Raw genomic sequence first — 23,894 nt, 5'->3', positions numbered from 1 at the left:
AATATAGTGCCCATATTTAAAAAAGGGAAGAAAGAGAATCTGGGGAACTACAGACCGGTCGGCCTCACCTCAGTTCCTGGCAGGTCCTCAAGGAATCCATTTTGAAGCACCTGGAGGAAAGGAGGGTGATCAGGAATAGTCAACATGGATTCACCAAGGGCAAGTCATGCCTGACTAACTTGATTGCCTTCTATGATGAGATAACTGGCTCTGTGGATATGGAGAAAGTGGTGGATGTGATGTATCTTGACTTTAACAAAGCTTTTGATATGGTCATCCACAGTATTTTTGCCAGCAAGTTAAAGAAGTATGGATTGGATGAATGAACTATACGGTGGATAGAAAGCTGGCTAGATCGTTGGCTCAATTGGTAGTGATCAACGGCTTGATGTCTAGTTGGTAGCCAGTATCAAGAGATGTGCCCCAGGTGTCTGTCCTGAGGCCGGTTTTGTTCAACATCTTCATTAATGATCTGAATGATGGGATGAATTGCACCCTCAGCAAGTTCACAGATGACACTAAGCTAAGGGGAGAGGTAGATATGCTGAAGGGTAGGGATAGGGCCCAGAGTGACCTAGACAAATTGGAGGATTGGGCCAAAAGAAATCTGATGAGGTTCAACGAGGACAAGTGCAGAGTCCTGCACTTAGGATGGAAGAATCCCATGCACTCTGACAGGCTGGGGACTGAGTGGCTAAGCATCTGTTCTGCAGAAAAGGACCTGGGGATTACTGTGGATGAGAAGCTGGATATGAGTCAGCAGCGTGCCCTTATTGCCAAGAAGGCCAACAGCATATTGGGCTGTATTAATAGGAGCACTGCCAGCAGATCGAGGGAAGTGATTATTCCCCTCTATTTGGCACCGGTGAGGGCGGCGTCCTTTCCCCAACCTCCCTACACTCACCAGCAGCGGGAAGCGGAGCAGCCCAGCCCCAGCCAGCTCCACTCCGCCAGCTTCCATCCGTGGCGCTCCACTTCCCGCTGGGCAGGTGAGTGCAGGACCTTTCTCCAGCCGCCCCCCAGTGACACAGCTGGGGCCGGGGCAAGGAAAGCAGAGCGGGATGGGGCTGCGTCGCTCCACTTCCCGCCGCAGGTGAGTGGGGGGGGCATCCTGCGGCTGGGAGGTGGTGGAGCGGAGCGGGCTGGAGCCAGGCTGCTCCGCTTCCCACCGCTGCCGGTGAGTGCCTGTCAGGGGGCGGGGGTGGTGGTGGATAGGGGTCAGAGCAGTCAGAGGACAGGGGGTTGGGTAGGGGGTGGGGTCCAGGGGGTGATTAGGGACAGGGGTCTCTGGAGTGGGCGGTCAGGGAACAAGGAAGGAGGGGGGCAAAGCAAGTTTGATATAACGCGGTTTCACCTATAACGCGGTGAGATTTTTTGTCTCCCGAGGACCGCGTTATACCAGGGTAGAGGTGTACTTACATATCTGGGGTTTTAAATGAGTAGTTTCTAGGTAAGATACTGATGATTTTTTCATACCTGGCCCAAGCTCCATAGTTGCTGCCCTGTCTGCCTCTCTCCGGGAGAACAACCACAGATAGACAAAAGAGGAGGGTTTTTTTAATTGTAAAAAGTTCTAGCCTTCCCATTGGCTCTTTTGGCCAGGTGCCCACTCACTTCCTTTTCCCTATGCATAGCAGTGAGACTTTTTAACCCTTTACAGGCAGAGCAATTAGAGAAAAGCTACTAAGAGGGATTTTATAGCTACTGGCTGGCTGGGTGTCCATAAAAGGGAGCTACTCCCCACCCCCTTCTTTTATCACACATGTTATCTGGACCAGCTGATATAAAAATGTCTAACTTCCGTAGCTGCTGTTCAACATCCTCCGGAGATACTAATGGAATGGAAAGAGTGTTATAGTATGATATGATAATATTGTCTGTTTTTTTCCAAAATACATTAGCAGAAGTATTATTAAACACTTCTGCCTTTTCTACATTAATATTGATAATTCTACCATTTCCATCTAGAAATGTACCAATACCATTCCTTTTGTTCCAACTGTACTTAAAAACCTCCTCTTTATTGTCCTTAACTCTGCTGGCCATAGATTTCTCCTTGTGTCCCTTTGCTTCCCTTATCAATTTTATACAATTCCTAGTTTCTATCAACTTCCCTTTTCTTCCATATATATATAAAATTTTTATAGCAGTCTTCACTTCATCTTTTGTCAGCTGAAGGAAACGAGACACTAATGGCAGCCATGCTTGTGGAAGACCAACGGATGTTGAGTTCTGAGGACAAAGCAAGAGTGTGGATATTTGCATATTGTACAGTTAGCCAGGGTGCAGGTATTTTGCTGCGGAACAATTACTAAGAACTACCATAGAATTGAGTTAGAAATGGTACGAAGTGGGCATTCACCCACGAAAGCTCATGCTGCAAAACGTCTGTTAGTCTATAAGGTGCCACAGGATTCTTTGCTGCTTTTACAGAACCAGACTAACACGGATACCTCTCTGATACTTGACAGAAATGGTACAGTATCTCTATGCTCTGATTGCAGTGAAATAAGGAACAAACTTCCAATACTTCAACATGATGCAGCATCATTGTCTTAAGGGGAGACAACTGTGTGGTAACTAGGTGTGTTCAGCTAACTTGACTGTTTTGGGGGCGTGCCTCACCACCTTCAGGTCTCCACCTAAAGCAATAAGGACATTGTGCTCAACAGACTTTTATCTGCTCACACGATCAAACTCAGCCACAAGCAATGCAAACAAGCATTTGGGGCCTTGTGCTTTTGAGGAGCTTATGATCCTCAGCTGAGTGAGCACCTTCCAAACTGTCCCAAATTCCTTCATTCACCTGCCCAGCAGATAGATCCGAGCTGGAGAAAACTCACAGCCAGTCCCGAAAACTCCTTTCTGGCAACAGCTCCAGAATGGAAGAAAGTCATGGCCTCATCACTTCCTTCTTCAGCCTGAGACGCTACACATCACAAGGCTTAATGTATCTGTACGTAATGTTAATACAAGTATGTTTCATAGAGTTTAAGGCAGAAGGGGGCCATTCAGGGCCGGTGCAAGGATGTTTTGCGCCCTAGGTGAAACTTCCACCTTGCGCCCTCCCCTCCTCGTGCCCCCGCCCTGAGGCGCACCCCCAGTGGCAGCTCCCCCCTCCGCCCTGAGGCACCCCCCCACCCCAGCTCACCCCTGCTCCGTCTCCACCCCAAGCACACTGTAGCTGCTTCACTTCTCCCGCCTCCCAGTCTTGCGGGGCCGAAGCTGGTTGGCGCCGCAAGCCTGGGAGGCGGGAGAAGTGAAGCAGCTCACCCCTGCCCCACCTCCTCCCCGAGCATGCCACGGCCGCTTCACTTCTCCCGCCTCCCAGGCTTGCGGCGTCAATCAGCTTAGGCGCCTCAAGCCTGGGAGGCGGGAGAAGTGAAGCAGCCACGGCGTGCTCGGGGAGGAGGCAGGGCGGGGGTGAGCTGGGAAGTTCCCCTGCGTGCCGTGCTCTCCCTTACTTGCTGCAGGCAGCCCTCCCTGCACTCCCCTGCCCCAGCTCCCTCTGCCTAAATGCTGGTGGCAACAGGGGCAGCCGAAGATCTGGCCATCACGGTCGCTGCCGAAGAAAATGGCGCCCCCCAAATCCTAGCGCCCTAGGCGACCGCCTAGGTCACCTAAATGGTTGCACCGACCCTGGGGACATTAGATCACCTTGTCTGACCTCCTGTGTATCACAGGCCATAAAATTTCACCCAGTTAGCACTGCACTGAGCCCAATTGCTGGTATCTGACTAAAGCATATCTTCCAGGAAAGCATCCAGTCTTGAAGACATGGAGAATTCATCACTTCCCTTGGTAGTTTGTTCCAATGCTTCATCGCTCACCCCGTTAAAAATCTGGGTCTGATTTCTAATTTGAATTTGTCTGGCTTTAACTTCCAGGCATTGGTTCTTGTCATACCTTTCGCCACTAAAAGTATAATGAAGTACTATTGAGGTTATGCACCACTGTTTAGTAAACAAGTAATTCAGAATCCGTAACTTTTTTCTTATTAAAACAACTGTTTTGGTGGAGATCAGCTGCAGTGGATAAGTAAGAACTGGCCTGAACCTTTGCCCAAACCACAAGTTAAATCTAAACCATTTATTGATATTTGAAAAGGTTCTGTAAACTATGTTTTTGTGTTCACATTTCCTCGTGAATCTGGTTAAACAAGGCTTCTTGGTTAGAAAGGCTGTTCACAGGGGATTTACTCCTTGACTTCCAGATAAAAAAAAGTTTCAGGTGAGCATTCAGACTGGCCTGAACTGAATTGTCTGAGGTTTGCCTACTACCATCTATTAACACAAGAATTCAGTGGGCTTATTTAGCCAGGTTCACAATTAGGATATATAGTTCGCTGATGCCAAATGAAAGTAAAATAGATATTCAATAAATATTGACAGTCCTATTCAATTGATGAATTATTGTAGCCCTTGATCAAATCAGTTATTCAGCAGATAATGTTAGTCAACTAGCTATGCAACTGGTGGGATATCAATGATATATTTGACAAATAATATTCACTGAATACTGTAATTCTATCTGGTACTTATACACCAGCTCTTACTGACAAGAACAAAAAGCAAAGTTACCTTTCTAAGGGTAGATTTACACTTACCTTCCGGGTCGACGCGGTGAGTTCGACTTCTCGGAGTTCGAACTATCGTGTCTGATCTAGACGCGATAGTTCGAACTCCGGAAGCGCTGCGGTCGACTCCGGTACTCCACCACTGCAAACGGCGGTGGCGGAGTCGACGGGGGAGCCGCGGAGTTTGACCCCGCCATGTCTGGACGGGTGAGTAGGTCGAACTAGGGTACTTCGAATTCAGCTACGCTATTCACGTAGCTGAATTTGCGTACCCTAGTTCGACCCCCCTTCTTAGTGTAGACCAGGCCTAAGAGACAAACTCAAGGCTCTTCGCTTCCTGAGTCATACAGTCAATACAGCTCTGGTTTAGATTCATACTTAAAAGAAAATTCTGTTGTTTTTTCATACAAGAAAGACCTCTACTGGCAGATAAAGTTACTGCAGGTTTAACCCGTTTACTTCTATTACCACAGAATGACAAATAATTTCGTCTTTCCGGTTATATGATTCGCAGTCCAATGCATGTGGTAGCTAAAGGCACTCTTAATTAATAAATAAATAAATAGGCACAACTCTAGCACCTTTCATTTAAAGAAAACAATGCACTTTACAGACATGGTTGAATTAATCCTAACACATACACTCACACACACCCATGAGCTAGGAAAGTTGTATCACCAATTTTACAGGTAGGAAAACTGAGAAAAAAGTTAAGAGACTTGCCTGAGGTCTCACAGAAAGTCTGTGGCGGAGCGAGGATTCACACCTATTTCTCTTTATTCCCTGGTGGGTTTAACCAAAAGACCATCCTTCCCCTTCATTTATTAGCATTTATTGAGAATCATATGGTCAAAGCTCTGAATGTTGAATTGAGATACACCCCAGAGCATTTCCCTGAGTCTGTACTAACTTGTGAGCATAAGGGAGACAATAAATGCCCTGTGATTTCTCTTGCCTTCTGTTTCATGCAGTCCTCTCCCATGCCAGATTAGTTCTTGCTTTCCCTGATAAACGTAGAAGTTAAATACTGGGTTTAGTGTAGGGTGACCAGACAGCAAGTGTGAAAAATCGGGATGGGTGTGGGGAGTAATAGGAGCCTATATAAGAAAAAGACCCAAAAATCGGGACTGTCCCTATAAAATCGGGACATCTGGTTTAGTGTGGCCTAGGCACCCCTATATTCACATCCTACCCACTACTGCAATGACATTTGTACACAATGTGCCTTGTGAAGTATCATACGAAAGCTAATAATACATTGGTTATTTATATCATTGCAAAATACAAGTGTTAACCTTATATGTGAAGTTATGAATTCCCACTGTTTGACTACTAGAACATGTTTAAGACAAGACAGCCTAGCCTAGGTAAAGGTGATAAACAGGTATTCCTTTGTCTAGGACAGACGAGTTTACCTCAATTTACATATTAGCAGTAAACAAAGCCATTGAGCTAGACCAGCAGGGGGTTATCCTCGTCCTGAACAACAGAGAATTAACATGGCTCCTGCACCCCAGAGAGACACAGGAGACTGACTCCCCAGGAAGCCTTTCTGACTTGTAAGATAAAGGCAATCCCATTGGGGAGATAAGGAACAGAGAGACGCCATCTTTATCCTTCACCAGACAAAGAAACCAAGTGATTTGATGGGTCCTGGCCAGGCTGGCCAGTAAAAAGCTGGAAAGGCGATTGTGGTTTATTTTACCCATCTTGGACAAAGACTGTGACTCGCTAGATTAAGTTTTAGACGTTTGGATGTGTATTTTCCCTTTGATTTGCTGGTAACCATTTCTACCTTTATCTCTTTTATTTGCCATCACTTAATCTGCTCTTTTGTTAATAAACTTGTTTTTTTATTTTTACTACAAACTCAATGGTGTGCTTGAAGGGAAGAGTGTATTTACCCCCATTAAATTAATAAGCTGTGGTGTACTGACTCTTTACCAGTGCAGCAAACTTAATATCTTCTGTGAATGCACAGTGGTAGTGGCTGTGCTTTGCAGAGAAACATTTCTGAGGGCCTCAGGGGCTGGAGTTCATTGATTGTTACCTGCTAGGCAAGATTTGGGCCAGGAGAGGCTTGACAGAGTTTGCTAGTGAGGAAGACTGGTATTGGAGGCAGTGGATGCACACAGTCTAATCACCAGCAAAACTCACTCTTGGTGAGGCAGAAAGGTAACCCAGTGGCTCACAGGTCTGTGTATCCCCAGCAGTGTGTTACGTTTATATAACAGCATGCATAATTTTCCTATGAGACAAGCAGACAGACAGAAACCATTACCAAAAACGTATCACTTTTGTTACGAAACATTAAAAAAGCCTCGTGTTTACAATTTTTTTTAATGAGTGCTGAAGTCTTGACCTGTTACAAACATTTTACATAGACACCCAGAAAGCATGACAATGCTTTACACAATTCTTTATTCAGCTAGAGGAAGTAATAATATTTGGATCATAAACCTCAAAACTCTTAACTGACAAGAGATGTGTGTCCCTTGCTTCTTAACCCTAGAATTGCTTGTGCCCTTCACCAGCCAGTAAGTTTCCCAAAGTAAAAAAAGCCATATTGAGCTATGTCAGTTTGTAAAACACTTCTGCAAAACCATGCTACTGGGAGGTGGGAGGGTTTGGATTTGGTTTGGTTTTTTAAATCATTTACACACTTTTTGCAGAGAAACAACTTATGCTCTAATTATAGGAAAGAAACAAATTATTAGTCTTTAAAATGAAATCTATATATTAAGAATCAGATGCTCATTTTCTAAGAGCTACCACCTGGCACAGATTTATAAAGGTGCCCAATCTAATCTTTCAAGGTACAAAGTCCTATGAGTTGACTATTACATAACAAAGTAGTGCAAAACAGCCATATACAAAATTCACTGACAGATGAAATCCAGCTACACTGGATCAGAACCCACACTCTGATCTTTGAGGAAGTTCAGATCTGGACCCCTAGCTGAAATTTTGGCCGGAGCCCATCTCTCCAAGATAATCAGAACCAGAACACCATACTGGGATCATTCAAATTTGAATCAGGATCTTGATTTGAACTTTGCAGCTTGGGCACATCTCTAAAAGTCAATTGCTTGGGCACAATACTTGAAGGCTAGGCCCTCATCTGGCCCTGGGGTTGCGGGCTATCATGGAGGGGCTCCTCTTCTGTCCAGCTTCACCCAGCTTTGTCCCTCAGAGAAGCAGGCAAATCTTCATAACCAGCCTGCTGGCTCCCAATTGGTCAGGGTCTCCTCTTGGCCCTTCTAGGCTCTGGAGGACTCAGGCTATATTTACACTTATTTTTACAGCAGTGCCACTGTAGCGCTTCAGCGTAGACACTTACTACTGCAAGGGGAGTGATTCTCCCATCACTGAAGTTAATCCAGCTCCCTAGGAGCCAGTAGCTAGGTTGATGGAAGAATTCTTCTGTCGACCTACAGCTGTCTATTCCAGGGGCTAAATCGGCATAGCTATGTCTCTTGGGGGTGTGGGTTTACCATGAGAGACATACCTATGCCGCAACTTTTCAGTGTGCATCGGCCTTTAGCCTTTATGGCAGCCCAGCCTGCATGGGTTTTCCCTAAGCAAAGGAGTGTCAGGGAGATAACACCTCCAGCAGGGGGAAAAGAAGGCCTGACAGACTCCATCACAGTAGCCCTTCAGTGAAGCTAGTGGGATTGAGATGCAGGAGAGCTGAGTTCAGGTTCCAGCCCTGTTACTGATTCCTCTGTGAGCTTGGACAAGACACTTGATGCCTCAGTTCCCCAAATGTAAAATAGAGAGAACACTTCCTTACCTCACTAGGATGTTGTGACTATCATTTCATGAATATTTGTGAGGTGCTCAGATACTATCATAATGAGAGCCCTGTCAGTCCCTTGAGCAGGGGTGGGCAAACTTTTTAGCCTGAGGGCGACATCTGGGTATAGAAATTGTATGGCAGGCCATGAATGCTAACCAAATTGGGGTTGGGTACTGGAGAGGGTAAAGGCTCTGGCTGGGGGTGCAGGCTCTGTGGTGGGGCTGCAGATGAGAGGTTTGGGGTACAGGAGGGTGCTCAGGGCTGGGACCAAGGGGTTTGGAGGGTGGGAGGGGAATCAGGGCTGGGGCAGGTGGTTGAGGAATGGAGGGGTGGCTCAGGGGTGCAGGCTCCGGGAGGTGCTTACCTCAAGCAGCTCCCGGAAGCAGTGGCATGTCCCTTCTCTGGCTCTTATGCGGAGGCACAGCCAGGCGGCTCTGTGCACTGCCCCATCCACAGGCACCACTCTCAGCTCCTATTGGCCGCAGTTCCTGACCAACGGGAGCTGCGGGGGCTGTGCTTGGGATGAGGGAATAGTGCAGAGCAGAGCCCCCTGGCTGCTCCTACATGTAGGAGATGAAGAGGGGACGTGCTGCTGCTTCCAGGAGCCATGCAGAGGGGCCCCTGACCCTGCACCCTGGCTGGAGCACCGGAGCGGGGCAAGTCCCAGACTCCGCTCACCAGTGGGAGTTAAAGGGCAGGATTAAAATGGTTGGCGGGCTGGAGTTTGTCCACCCCTGTGCTACACTGTTGTAACTCAGAATTCTTTGATGTCATCAGTAACAGCAAGAGCAGCATCTGCCTGAGTTATATGATTAAGCCGATCGGGATCCTGTGGCTAAGACACTGGCACGGTCTTGGTTGCTAACTCTTTCAAATGTTCTAAAGGTTTTGTGAAACCCCAAATTTATTCCAGTTCTTCTAAACCAATTGGTTCAAATGCTTGTATCTTTCTTCCTTGTTTGTTTAATCTTAGTAAACACCACTAGATGTCAGTAGTGCCTGTGTGTTTAAAGGTGGTATTTTTAAGCACTGCTCAGTGCTTTGGTGCTAGGCTGAGGACAGTGGTTTAGATTTGCATAGCATTGTCCCGGAGGACGTGAGAGTAAAGCCTGCTCTGTCTCTCTTGCAGACAGATTCTAAGGGTTGTCTACACTTGGAACACTACAGTGTGGACACTACCTATTCTACCTATACCTTTGCTATAGTTAGTCCACCTCCCCAAAAGGTGGTAGCTAGGCTGACGGAAGAATTCGTCCATTGACCTAGCACTATCTGCACTGGGGTTTAGGTCAGCACAGCTCCATCACTCAGGGGGTGTGGATTTCACACCCTTAAGCGACATAGCTGGGTTGACCTAACTTTTTAGCATATACCAGGCCTTTGTTCTAATTTCTTTTTTTCTTGAAACCGTCCTCGTCACAAGACTGGAACAGGGCAGCAAAGCAAAAATGTGGCCCAACCTCTTACACGTATCCCATGAAGAAGTTGAGATTGTTATTGTAAGGTCACAGAAACTGGAGCATACTGCTGCACCTGCTATTTTGGAGAAACAAATAGATTTCCCAGATTCAGGCATATAGTTGGGCAGGGAGAGGAAAGGGGGAGGAAAGAAGAGATGACACACACACACATACGCACGCACATACTGTTGTTACTATAGCTAAATATGGAATCCATCAACCTTGACAATGACTCTCAACTACAGAGATGAAACTGAGTGACTTCCTAGCATAATTGTTGCGTTTACAGGGCATGCACATCTCAAAGAGATTTGAATATAATCCATGAATTTTAAAAAGAGAATTATTTTTCCCTCCTGGTGACAGACTGTAAGACATATAGAGTTGTGTCTGCTGGGAGAGGGATAATGATCTCATAGCAATAGTTTCTGTGTTCATTATCCAGAAATATAGCAGACAGTTATGTAATAGTTGGGTCAGTTTGAAAGAGGCCAGAATTTTGTAAGTGATCATTTTCAATGTTTACATTCATTATCAACATGTAACAGGCCCTAGTCCTGCTGGCATGGACTTCTTGGTTCTCTCTGTGGTGTGCTGAAAACTGTTAAAATTGTAAGCCGTCACTTTAAATTTCAGGGGTTTTCCTGCTTTTGCTTGCAGCTGTATGCCACGAACAGATCAATCTCTACACCACACTCACAGTGTCTGCTCAGAGATTGGTGGTTGTGAGTGAGGACTGAACTGAGGGCTTGTCTACACATACAGCGCTGCAGCTGCACCATGGTAGCGCTGAGAGAAGACGCTATGACACTAGGAGGGTTTCTCCTGCCAGTGTAGGGACTCCACCTCCCCAAGAGATGGTAATGTCTTCTGAGCGACGTAATTATACTGACATAAGTCTGTAGTGTAGACCAGGCTTTATGCTTTTCTCTCCCGCACCCCCCAAAGCACAAGTCCTTGCCCCTTGCATCAAAGCAGAATCGCCTTTGGCTCTAGCTGTATTAGAGGTTGTGGTGCATACTCCAGGAGCTCTGAATTCCTCCACCGAGGACAACAGTACATCTACCCACTACATTTACAGGATACATAATGCTGTACAGAGCAAAGGCCAGCCTGAGGATTTGCAGGGCCCTGCGCAAAGTCAGCTGTGCAGGGGCCAAGCAGACTTCAATAGTCCAGATGTCTGAAAAATAAGGAGAGTTTTGCTGCTGAACAGACTGAGGGTATAGGAGTCATGTTTCCATTTTCCATGGGGCACTTGTGCTCCAAGCTTCTATCTACCTGGTGTCAGGGACCACAGCAAATTATATACAGCATTGCCAACTCCTATGATTTTACTGAAAAGCATATATTTTTTCTAAGATGCCCAGTCCTTGGAGACCTGTGATTAGATAAGAATTTCAGATTTTTGTTTATTTTAAATCTCATGATTTATTTATTTTTGAACAATTGGGGCTGGGTATACTGCAAATACTATATAAAAGAAATGTATTTAGACAGCATGTCATAGGCAGCTGCTATGGGAGCTGCAGGGAACAGAGCCAGAGAGCCCCAAGATAACAGGCCCCCTAGTGTTTTGCCCCCGAGCATGATGTAGGGCAGGAGCCTTAGACAACCATCTCCTCCAACAGGCACAGACTGCACCAGAATGGCACTTTCAGGGCATTGTGCAGCAACTCAGAAGCTGACTAGCATTTTATTAAGTTCCTCTTTACAGCCGCGTTGTACAGGGATTGCAGCTGCAGACTACCAGCAAGCTCTTTCTGCAGAGCAGGCTGCAGCTAGAAACCGATCAGGCCAAATTGTGGGAGATGCGGTGTACCAGCAACTCTTATTGCAATGAAATAAATGCTCACCATCTCCCAGAATTTGGGCCTTGGTACAGAAAGAAGCAAGCCAGTCCTAGCTAGATTCTCCCTGTAGCAAGGGCACAAACCTTTACACTGAGAAGGAGCTGGAAAGGGAAACTGAAATTCTACACCATTTCCATCTGCAGTCAGCAGCTCCCTCATGTAAAGGTTACTCCTGGGGGAATTCTGTACCACTGCATGTGCACAGAATTCATGTCTCCTGCAGATTTATTTGCTTCCTTACAGAAAAATGACTTTCTGACAGGGAAGCTGCAAGAGCAGATATGCACCATTCCCTAACTGAGCAGGTAGATCATTTCTAGAGAGGTAAATCACCACAGGGTTAGGGCCACCCCAGCCAGTGGCTCCTACCCTGAGCCAGGATAAACTGCTAGTCCCAGCTAGGCTGGAGGCAGGAGAGGACGGGGCTTCCTTTTCCCCTGCAAGGAGAGGCTGGGGCTCTGTCAGACCCATCCCCAGAACCCTCCCCCAGCTGCAGGAACTCAACATCCTTCCCTGCTTCCTCCCCCCATCACTCTACAGCTGTGTAGGGAGGGATCACTGTACAGGGAGCTGCTCCCCCATCTATCCAGACCTCCCATATCCAAACACCCCTGCCAAACCTCACCTGGTACATACAGAACCCCCCACACACACATACACCCCTTCAATTCCTGCCTCTGGAGCCCCCCAGCACCCCGACTCCCTGCTTCTCGACCCCCACCCCTGCACCCAGACCACCACTGAGCTCCCTGCACTCAAACCCTGATGCCCCACCCCCTGCACCACTCTGATCCCCCACATCGACCCCCATGCCACTGACCTCCAACTAGCTGCACTCAGACCCCCACCCACCAAGCCAAACTTCCCCAGCACCCAGAACCCCCTGCTGAGACCCCCCACACCCAGACCCCTCCATGAGCCCCAACCACCTTCACCTGGAAGCCCCTGCAGAGTCACATTGCTCCTCCCCCTAGAACCTCCCCACACTGAGCCTCTGTGCATCCAGATCCCCCCCACACCTAGATCCCCACACTGAGCTGCCTGCACCCAGATTGTCCCACACAGAATCCTATCACCCCACACCTGGATCCCTCCACACTGAGCCCCTCTGCACTTGGATCCTGCCTGGTTGAGCCTGCCTGCCCACACCTGGGTGTGCCTGGTGCAGAAAGGGAGGGCACCACACTATTTCTGGGCAGGCTGTGCTGCATCAGGGTCAGGGGCAGCCTCACCACTAAGTCCATGTCCCGGGGTGAGGGGGGGGTTGTAGGGTGATCTCCTACCTTGGTGCAGCCAGTGGTCTGTGCTCCCCACTGCTATGCTGGAACCTCTGCATTTATTTATTGACAAATAAAACTTGTAGAATTTTGCAGCCTTTTAAAATATTGTGCAGATTTTTTAAATTTTTTGGCTCAGAATGCCCTCGGGAGTAAAAACTTACTGCAGCTTGCAGTGCAAAGTTACACCCTTCCCCCAGTCTCACCTGCAGTTGGGGAAAGAGAGAGAGAAAGAAGAGCTGCATCTAATGTAATCAAGGGGTTATGTCGTGTGGAGGTCTTTGCACTAAGTTGACCAAGGTAACAAGAGTCCAACTCTACCTGTTACTGAAAAGTCAGCAAAAGTTAGATAAAGATGAGATGTGGATTTTGTTTGGATTATCCAAATAAAAAGGTCGACTGTAACCACCAGCAGACTGTGTTAAGATTATATGTGGTAAACAAAAGGGAAATGCATTCAGAAATTAATGGCTAAATTGGTGTGCTGGAAATTCAGCCTAACTGGTGGACAAAGTAATGAGGCAATGGCCAGAATAGCCCGCCCATCTCTCCCTCCCCTTTTAAAGTCCTTAAAAATACTTTCATTTCTCCCCTAAATACTAGGCTGGAAAACAAATGGACTGAAAGGCACAAGCTTCACCATCATGGCTGCCAACCTGCCTGCTGTCTCCGGGACTCACCATAACACAGCAGGATTTCATCGTCCTGATCCTGAAAGGTGTCCTGACCAGATAGGGACAAAAAGAGGAACACAAATGACACTGCCAGGTCCAACAGCTTTGGCTAAATCCTGGGAAGTGAGCCTTGGGGTCTTGCTATCATCCACTCCCTCAGCTGTCATTTTCCTTCCCCAATTTTTTTCCCCCTCTATCTCTCCCCTTTCTTGCCTTCTGTTTAATAAGAGCCTGGCTCAGCTACCAAGACTGCATCTGTTGCAACACTACTGTGAGCCTGTGACTTGAGGGGCTGCTAAAAGCAATGGCCAAAACAGCAAAACACTGGTACAAGTTTGCCAGGTCTCGGAGTGGCTGATGAGACCATGTGCTGTATCCATCTTTCTCCAGCAGCAAGGCTGCAAGTGAGAGTCAGCACCAGAGACAGAAGCTGGATGTTCAATCTAAGCTGGTCTTTTCTCTCCTCTTTTGTGGGTTTGTCTTGTTGTGTCTTCGAGGAAGCAGGACTGGACTTTAACAACAGCAGCTCCAGCACATCTCAACTAATTTTCTCTCTTTCCCCCAAAAGAACAGGTATTACTATCTTTAATACTTGCTAAACGGCAGTCAACCAGGGGATTTTCTCCTATAAAAACTCTGTACAGGAAAGGGAATAAGGAATATTGTTAAAATGAAAGCCTCACTTCAAATGCTTTGACCCTTTTTTACCCTTCTTTTCTGTACCTTTAAGAAAAAGGTTAAAACGATTTTTAATGGTGGCCGTTGCCATGGGACTAACTAGGCAGAGGTCACTATAGTTAATATCCCAAATCATATGTAACTGTTTAGTGTTGCAGTGACAGGGTTATGTTGTTAACTTTGATTCTGATTTATTCTGTCAAAATTACCAATCGCTCTTCTAGCCATTTGTATTGAGCTATTTCTGTATTAGTCCAGGAGCATCAGGGAAGAAGCGAAGTTAGGGGAAGTTACGGGTTGGATGAATGAGGTCACCAATAGTCCTTTCCTCTCCCAAGGGCCAATTCTGATCTCACACCAAATGTACACTGGTATAGTTCCATTGGCTTCAACCAAGTTACCTTTGATTTTGCACCAGGGTAAGTGAAATCAGAATGAGGCCTTTCTTGCTTGAGGACAGGCTCTCAAGTTAACCTGTTGAATCCTGCTGTAGACATTTGCTCTGCACATTCCCACCCTGGAAAATGCACAGCTCCAGTGGCTATTCACATAGATATATAAATGCATACCATGTCTTTTTCCAACCCACATTACCTCAGGGCTAGAACTATGTAGGATTTCTCCTTGCCTGGCTTATGACATAGGGTGTTTTTAAGTGCAGGACCAATGGCTAGTGATGATAATTATAGAGCAATAGGCCACCTATCTTAACATTTAGTTCAAAAGGAAAAGTAACATTAACTTAGCGAATTAAAATAGAGACCCACTTCTTATGTTAGTACGTTATTAGCATAACACCTAGAGGCTCTAGTCATGGACCAGAACCGTATGTACTAGGCACTGTACAAATGCAGAAGAGACAGATTGTAGGCTCTTTGTGGCCAGAACGAGGTATCTGACAAAAGACAACAGATGGAGACAAAGACAGGGAGTGAAAGGAAACAGTGAGAATGTTGGTCAGCATGATAAGCCGTGGTCTCAGCACACCAGTAGCATCACCGTTACATTTTTTTGTAGGCACCATAACAAAGTTTTGAGGATGGATTTGAAGGTAGATATTGAGATAGCATTGTGAGTGGTTATGGGGAACTTCTCCCAGCATCTGAGAAAGCTGGAAGGTGCTTGTTTGAAAATTTAGCAAGTAGGCAATGGAGACTGGCATCGCCCTCGCTTGGGTTTTAAGTGCAATAGATAGACAACTTACATTTTTTAAATTGACATTCAGTCATATCTGGTTCAGTATAATTGTCAGAGATTAATGCTTTTGTTTTCAATTTGGAGCTCTAGTTTAGAAAATGTATTACAGTGCACCTTTAAGGAACAGTGTGTTACTATGTAAAATATCAAGAGAGTTTTAGTGCCTTGAAAATGAGCACTAAAAAGAATTCAGTGGGACTAGCTGAGAAAAGGATAATATATTCCAACAACCATTAGCTAATGCCGAGGGAGAGAAAGCGAGAGTGAAAGTCTATGTATGACTAGAGCTGGCTAATTAACTGGTGTGTGTGTGTGTGTGTGTGTGTGTGTGTGTGTGTGTGTGTGTGTGTGTGTGTGTGTGTGTGTGTGTGTGTGTGTGTGTCAGTTCAGAGCAAACCAAAACTGATTTTTTTAAAATTTTCAGCAAATTGAAAAATACATCTGAAAAAAGTACATTTTGGATCAACCTAAATATAATGTTTCATCCAGATTTTGGGCACTTTTGACTTTTGTTCCAATAAAAGCAGAGGAAATGAAGGGCTAGGTTCACTAAACGAGGAAGAGGAAGTACCACTCCCCTTACACCCAACAGCTCAGAGGTTAGGGGTACTCAGCTGAGATGCAAGAGATGCACATTCAGATCCCTGCCCTAGGGCATGGACTTGAAGCCAGTTCTCCTCCCTACCAGGTGCATGCCCTAACCCCTAGCCAATGGGCTATTCTGGAGTGAGTCTCTTCTGTTGAAACTGGTCCAATTTGTATAAATACTTGAGTAGTCATTGGGCCTGTAAGAGAGAATGGCTCTATTGGCTCTATAGCTTGGTGGTTAAGGTACTCACCTGGGAGAGGGAATGCCATGCTCCAGACCCTGCTCCAGTTAGGATTTAATTATTTATACAAAGTGGAACAGCTGCAACAGGAGAGATTGAGAGCAGCACAGCACAGAATAGCCAACAGCCTGGGAATTGGGGCATTCATGTAAAGGGGAAGATCTTGGTTCAAATCCCAGTTCCATAACAGAGAGGGATTCAAACCTGGGTTTCTCACGTCATCACTGCCACCACCCTTTGAATGGCATTGAAATCTCTCTGTGAATGTAGTGAGAAAAATCTAAACATTTCTAAAAATTGTCATTCACGGAAATTGAAGTGAATTCATGAAATGTTTCTGTCAACCCAAATCTGCATTTTTTGGTAAAACAGAGTTTGGGCCAAAATGTGTCACACAGCTTTCTGGAGGACATGCTTCAGAACTGTTCTGAAAAATGCAGGACCATCACCTCCCACAGCAAAGCCACCAGCTGCAGGGGAAAGAAGGGTTTCTGAGGAGCCTCCTTGCGGATGTCCCCTCATATCATCATATCTAGGAGAAAGAGCACAAGATTTGCTTCCTACAGAAACAGGGCCGCCCAGAGGGGGGGGGGCAAGAGGGGCAATTTGCCCCAGGCTCCACAGGGGCCCCCACGAGAGTTTTTCGGGGCCCCTGGAGCGGGGTCCTTCACTCGCTCTGGGGGGGCCGGAAAACTCTTGCGGGGCCGGGCACAGGAGCTTCTTCTGCTCCCGGTTTTCGCCGGCGGGAGGTCCGTCCGCTCCGGGGCGGACGGACCCCCCGCCTGCGAATTACCGCCGAAGCGGGACCCACCGCCGAAGTTCAGCCCGGTCTTCGGCGGCAATTCGGCAGCGGGGGGCCCTTCCGTTCCGGGCCCCGCCGCCGAAGTGCCCCGAAGACCCGGCTGCACTTTGGTGGCGGGTCCCGCTTCGGCGGTAATTCGACGGCGGGGGGGGCCCCCGCCGCGGGTCTTCGGGGCACTTCGCTGGTGGGTCTCGGAACAGAAGGGCCCCCCGCTGCCGAAGACCCCAGGCTCCCGGAATCCTCTGGGCGGCCCTGTACAGAAATGACTGCAGTCCCAACCTCAAACTTGGCAAATGCCCAAGGAGCTGTGGTCAAGCTCCCATGGTAGCTACCCAGCAGACACTACTGGCCACAGTTGCTCCTGGAAATAGGCTCTGTGGGAAAGAACAATTTATAAAACAGACAAAGTAGGAGATGGAGAAAGAATGTGTCACTGACCCCCATTGGCCCACCCATTTCTTACCCAGGATCAAAACCCAGCATATAATCTTTGTGAGCCTCTGAGCTACTGGTAGACTTAGAGATGATCTCTGCATTGTGTATGACCAAGGACCTACTTAATATACCAATCCATATATACATAACATGCATGTCTCAGTACTTTCCAACAATCCCAAAGGATATCCTGCATTTCCCCTCAAAGCTGACGTGACAATTAAGACTTTTTACAGTGAAAGGAGGAACCACAGGAAGCAGATAATAAAACTGAAAACAAAGGCAAAGAACAGCAATTTCTGATAGATATAATCAGACACAATAGTGAATCACTGGCAGACTGAAAAAGACGCAAACAATTCCTCTCCTGCAGGTCTGCTAAACGGATGTTTTAATACGTTGCCCTTATTTAGATATTCTATCTAGATTGATATTATGTCATAACTAGAGCTCAGTAAGATCTGGTTTTGTTTAAATTATGTGTAAGTAATAAGATTATTACATAAACTGAAGAGAATCAGAAAACTAAAAAAGTTAAAGTGTGGTTCTGTTCTGAAGAGTGACTACATTAAATTGCCATCTTGTTTCTCAACTCCTCTTCTCCCGGTGTATATTCAGAGTCCTGTCAGTTGATCTGAAGGATTAAAATCATATACTTTTTATTCAAAATAGCCCTGTTGAGACTATGCAGGGCTGGGAATGGGAGCTGGATTCTGCCTAGCTTGCTTACCAACAGGATTGTTAGTGAACTTCCAAGTGAAGATTTTTTATTTTTTATGATTGAGCCCAATAAACACCTCTTTTTGGGTGAGTAAGGGAACTTAGGCTTCACTATTTTACAAATACTCCTGGAACATCACAGAAACCTGAAATATCTTTACTTACATCCACTTTCAGATCACAGAGAAATACATTTCTCATTTCTGAAAGAACTCACTCTTATCACAAACTTTAGCCGGTAGCCAAGGTGAGGGAGATAAGATCAGAAATACAGCAACACCCTGGAAGGAAATGCAGGTATTGTGTCATTCTTTTACTGTGATACGTGCCTCCAAGCTGAATTTCTTTTAATCAGATTTTGTTTAACTGAAGGAAGTGATGCAGTTTCTGTGAAGACATCTATAATGGCACTTGTTTTATTTAAACAGAGACAAATCTTAATAGGGCACAAAATATGGTAGGAGACACTCTCTCCACCACCCCTTCTTTTCTCCATCACTTCCTCGTCAGACATCAACCTCCACCTGTTTTGCTTCACTTATTCCTCCCTCATGGGGAAAATGGTTCATGCAGAGCGCTGCTTGGTGTTGACCACCACAGATCCATAACACCACTATATCTAATGGGACAGTGGGAAGCAGGAGGCCTGGGATCAATTTGCTACACCACCACTGAACTAAAAACAGAAGCCAGCTCTCAGCATAATGATGGAAAATCCAAGGAAGGGTTATATATCACAATCATGTAGCCCTCCAGTGATGGAGCTGAAGTGTTTTATTCAGCAGAGAAGTAACCACCGCACAATCATCTGATAGTAGTGCTGAGTTTTGACTGGCCAATTGCCTCTCCTTGTACCAGTGTCACCTCTGGTCGGGCCGGCCATAAAACAAGAATACTGTTTTGTGAAAAGTTTTGAGGTTTTGACAATTGAGTTCATTCCAATGCAGAATGAAACCAAGATCTTTTTGAATTTTTTGCTGCCAAAGAGAGAGAAGCAAGAGAGAACAGGCAATAGCCTGATGGTTAGGGCACTCACCTGGGAGGTGGGAGACCCAGGTTAAAGTCCCTATTCTGCCTTGTTTGTAGCAAGGATTTTAACCTGGGTCTCTCACCTCCTAGGCGAGTGCCCTAACCTAATAAGACCCACCACAAAATATTTTATGGTTTGGACCAGAAATTCCATCCTTAACCTGAGAAGACTTCCTGAGAAAAGTTTTGGTGAATTCAACAGACGTGTCTTAAGAGGGGTGCTCGCCAGATTCGGAGAAGGGATTTGAACGTAAAAAAAAAAATCACTTAAAACATCACATAGTCATGTATGTGATTAGATATCAGGTCAACATTTTTACATGTGCATACTGCTCATCCTTCTGTTATACTGCATGTTTTCTATTATAATATGCACTATGAAATGTTTTGGAATTACAAACATAATACATCTGAACATGTTTTCTATGCATTAGCCAACATTTTCAAACTTAGAAGCTAAAAACAAGGCTCCTACAAAGTGGTTTTGATTCTGAGAGGTATGGAGCACCCTGGGGCTCCTAATGCCTTCACATGGGAGTGGTGGTTGCTCAGTACATTAGAAGATCAGGTAATTGATTTAGGTGCCTAAATATAGATTTAAGTATCTAATCACTCACTTGTGTTTCAAACTTTGGAGAATTAGACGTAACTCCAAACATTACTGAAAATATACAAAGCACTCTCGTGCCACATTATATTTATATATATATATATTTTATGTTTTCCTCCAAGAATCTGTAACAAAGAAAGTTGCCAGACAAGGCTGAAGGAATCTGGTAATCAGTCTTCTAATTACTCATTTCACATAAACAGACCAATTACAAAAGGGAAGAAAACAGTTTCAGAACAGAGGCAAAAATAATGAGCAAAGATCAAATAAATTGTCCTGGTTGCACAGGTCTAAGTGAAGTTAGAATTTGGTTATTAATAAGCAGCATTTTTATTGTCCTTTTCTAATTACCAGAGAAAAATATTTGTTCAATGGCATTAAACTTGTAACTCTGTCTAAAACAACTAAAAAAACCCCACCTCATTAGATCGTTTTAGTGTTTAAAAAAAACCACACACACACACACACAAAGAGACAGGAAATTCTAAGTTAAGACTGAAGTTGTAATGTGCCCCATGCTAAGGCCCAATAGCACACAACTCAAGCCTGATACCATACCATATAGTCTAGGTAGTGTGAGAACACCCAAACATTCCCAGTTCCTGGCTTTATTTTAATTGCACGATCTTAACATTGCATTAGACATTTTTTGGCTGTAATTACATCTGACTGATGTCCACAGTGTTCTTTCCTATCTTCCCCAAGGTAGGGTGTCTGTGGAGTTCCATGAGGGTGGGATCCATAAAAGAACTTACATGTTGTGGTGCTGAGCCTCACGGCACCTAGCTTTTCAGTGCCTAGAAAAATCATAGCGAGAACACTGATCTACAATGCCTCAGTTAGGTGCCTAGGTTCCCGTACAATAAATGAGGAGAGATTGGTGCCTCTGATTACAATCCACAATGCCTGCACCCTAGGCAGGGAGCCACTTAAGTTAGCCAAAGGGGGGAGATGCCAACTGAGGAGTGTCCCCCAAGTGCCCCCCGTCCCCGAGTTCAACGCCTAAGTCCCAGCTGCAGGGCGGCTCCTGGCTCTGCTTGTGATTCACATACCAGGAAAAGATTGGCATTTGGCCACCTGAGTTGTGTGGGGAGGGCCCAAAACAAAATAGCTGAAGGCAGGAGGACCTCCCTTCTAACCTTTAGCCTAGGGTACTCACCTTGGAAGTGGGAGACCCCTGGTTCAAGTCCCCAGTCCTCCTGAGAGGGGCGTACCCTAACTATTAGACTACAAAGTCACTCTTTCACTGGCCCAGTTAATATTTAATGGCTGAATTAAAGTGGAACAACTTCAGTAGGACAGCTTGAGGGAGCCCAACATCAGAATATCCCATAGCTCAGTCAGAGCACTCACCTGAGAGGTGGCTGAGACCTGTTCGAATTCCTTCTCCCCTTCAGGAGAAGCAAGGACCTGGAACTAGGGAACTCCCACATCCTTGTTGAGTACCCTAACCACCAGGCTAAAGGTTATAAGAGAGGTTGTCCTCCCCACCTCCAGCTGTTTTGTGTGAACTCTCCCCCGGGCCCCATCCAGTAGGTATGCTCAGAGTTACTTGCCAGACAGGCTTCCACATGTAACTTAGGTGGCTGAATGCCTGCAGGCAGGAGTGCTGAATGCCTCCAGGCACCAGCACGCCAAGCACATGCCTGGGGCGGCAAGCCACGGGGGGCGCTCTGCCAGTCGCCGCGAGAGCGGCAGGCAGGCTGCCTTTGGCGGCATGCCTGCAGAGGGTTTGCTGGTCCCGCGGCTTCGGCGGACCTCCCGCAGACGTGCCACCGAATCCACGGACCGGGGACCCCCCGCAGGCAAGCCGCTGAAGGCAGCCTGCCTGCCGTGCTTGGGGCAGCAAAATACCTAGAGCCTCCTCTGCCTGCAGGGCTTGTCTACACTGCAACGTTGTCGCCAAAACTTTTGTCTTTCACAGGTACTAAAAAAGCCTCCCCCCCACCCCTGAAAGACCAAAAAGTTTTGCTGATGCAAGCAGCAGCGTGAACGTGGCTTTGGCAGCAGCAGCACTCTCCCGCCGTCAAAGCTTATGCCGCTCGGGAGGCTGGAAGTATTTTGTCAGCAAAATACTGCTAGAGAGCATTCACACACGTAGTGCAGACAAGCCCCCAGTTTGTGAATTGCTCTGTGGCTTAGGCAGGATACAGTCATGCCTAGAGCAAGGCTGCAGTCTGAGTGCCCAGAGGCAAAAACTGAGGCACCGAGCGAGCTTAGGCACGTACAAGGTTCAGGGGCAGCCTAGCAGGAATTTTGTGGATCACAGCAATGCCTGGGAATGGGACTTATGCACCTAAGTACCTTTGTGGCTCCCACCCTAGATCCAGAACTGCTCCTTTCTAGTTTACTCCTTTATTTCTGTTCACTTACACACTAATAGGAAAAAAAACAATTAAAATGTAAGTTCTTAACATTCTCTCTCAAGAGGATGAAATCAAACTATTGAGAAGGTAAGTTCTGTGTTCGCACAGCACCTAGCACAATGCAAGGCTGGTCCAGGACTTGGGATCCTAGGTGCTACTATGATAAAAATAATACTTCCACCACCATCACCAACAGTTTGGTGCTTATATCAGACCCCTGTCTCTACAGCTGAGGAGTTAGCCGCCATCCCATGCTCACTGCACTGATGGGAGTAACTACTCTTGCCAGGTCAGGTCATGCAAACTCCTTGCCAAACGTGGGAGTATGTTCACCCCTGCCCCTGAGATTTACTAGGTTGAAGGGCACTGCTAAGTTTACTTTCATTTGCAGTCATGGGCCTACATTTTTCTATATGCTAAAGGCACCTATAAAAAGAGATGTGCAAACCAGGACAGGGAACTTATCCACACACCTTACAACATTTTGTGTGTAGCTAAACCTCTTTAAGGTTTCGGAAATCTCTATGCTAGACTCCTTGGCAAAGGCTCTCTTTAGTACTGGTCAGACCCGTGCATATTTTAAGGTGAACGGTAGAGTTCTCTCAAAAGGTGGTGTTCTCTGTGAGTAGGATGCCAGGGATTTTCTACTCTCTAGCCTTCCAGGAAGGGCAATGGTCAGAGGCCCAGGAAGAAGCCCTGATTTCCATTAGTGCTTCCGTGGACTTCTTGTGTGAACATTATGAATTCTTGTAACAAGAGCCTCATAGTTCTGGCTCCCGCTCTCAGCTGGTTCTCATGGTGGAAGGAGATGATCCACTGCGAATAAGCTAATCCTCCACAGGAAGGGTGCTGCATTCAGGAACAGAATGGAGGAAGTCTGGGTTAGCCATCAATTTACTACTCAAAGTTCACAGCCCAAAGGTAAAATCTCTACACCACCTTCACAGCAGGGGGATAGGTTTGTAGAAATTCTGTAAATGAACCTGCCCATGTGAGAGTGTAGTTCCTGAGACTGATGCTAGAGTTTTCCTTATTCCAACTTCTTCTGTCACAGCGAGCAGTGGAATGGAAGAAATTGCTTCAGTTCCTCAGCAGTAGTCAGGGTGGGGTTGCAGTACTTCATGCATTATTCTACACTTTTAGTTTTTGGTTAGCTAGAGTTCTCTAAGTGTCAGAGTTATACAGGTTCCAAAAATATGGGGGCAGGGAGGGGAAGCAAGGAGAGAGTCCCTATTTGAGCCTGGGAGAGGAAGTAGTCTGAGTAGTTCTGTGTGAGTGAATACCATTTTAAATATGAGTAAAAGCTTATTATTTCTTTTTCTTTCCAGCTCTTAGTTACAAGGAAAGAAAGACTGGACTGCTTGTGGCAGGACTAGTTTATAACCTTAACCCTGTATCTATGAAGCTAGATAAACAAAATACAACAATGCTGTAGAAGGTGCTGTACTCAACACAGAAATAATTATTCTTGACATTAGGGACTGTCAAGTGACTCTCCTCTCCAGACAACATGATTAGTTCACAAACAGCATACTCCCATGAGTTCTCAATGCCAATATGAAAGGATGGGTTCTCACAGGGGACTATT

At 46.2% G+C, this 23,894-nt stretch overlaps 1 protein-coding gene and 1 long non-coding RNA gene across 4 annotated transcripts in view; both read right to left on the bottom strand.

Moving 5' to 3' along the window:
* Window positions 1-23,894, bottom strand: part of RPS6KA2 (ribosomal protein S6 kinase A2) — a 445,421-nt gene that overhangs the window by 390,735 nt on the left and 30,792 nt on the right. The window lies entirely within an intron of this gene.
* Window positions 20,501-22,428, bottom strand: LOC120400264. Its single transcript, XR_005595656.1, has 2 exons — window positions 22,245-22,428; window positions 20,501-20,737 (listed from the first exon to the last, which is right to left on the bottom strand). It is a non-coding gene; the product is annotated as an uncharacterized LOC120400264 (long non-coding RNA).

This window comes from Mauremys reevesii, linkage group 3 (assembly GCF_016161935.1).
Source record: "Mauremys reevesii isolate NIE-2019 linkage group 3, ASM1616193v1, whole genome shotgun sequence".
Lineage (NCBI taxonomy): Eukaryota > Metazoa > Chordata > Testudines > Geoemydidae > Mauremys > Mauremys reevesii.
This window is presented reverse-complemented; position numbering and strand designations above follow the sequence as displayed.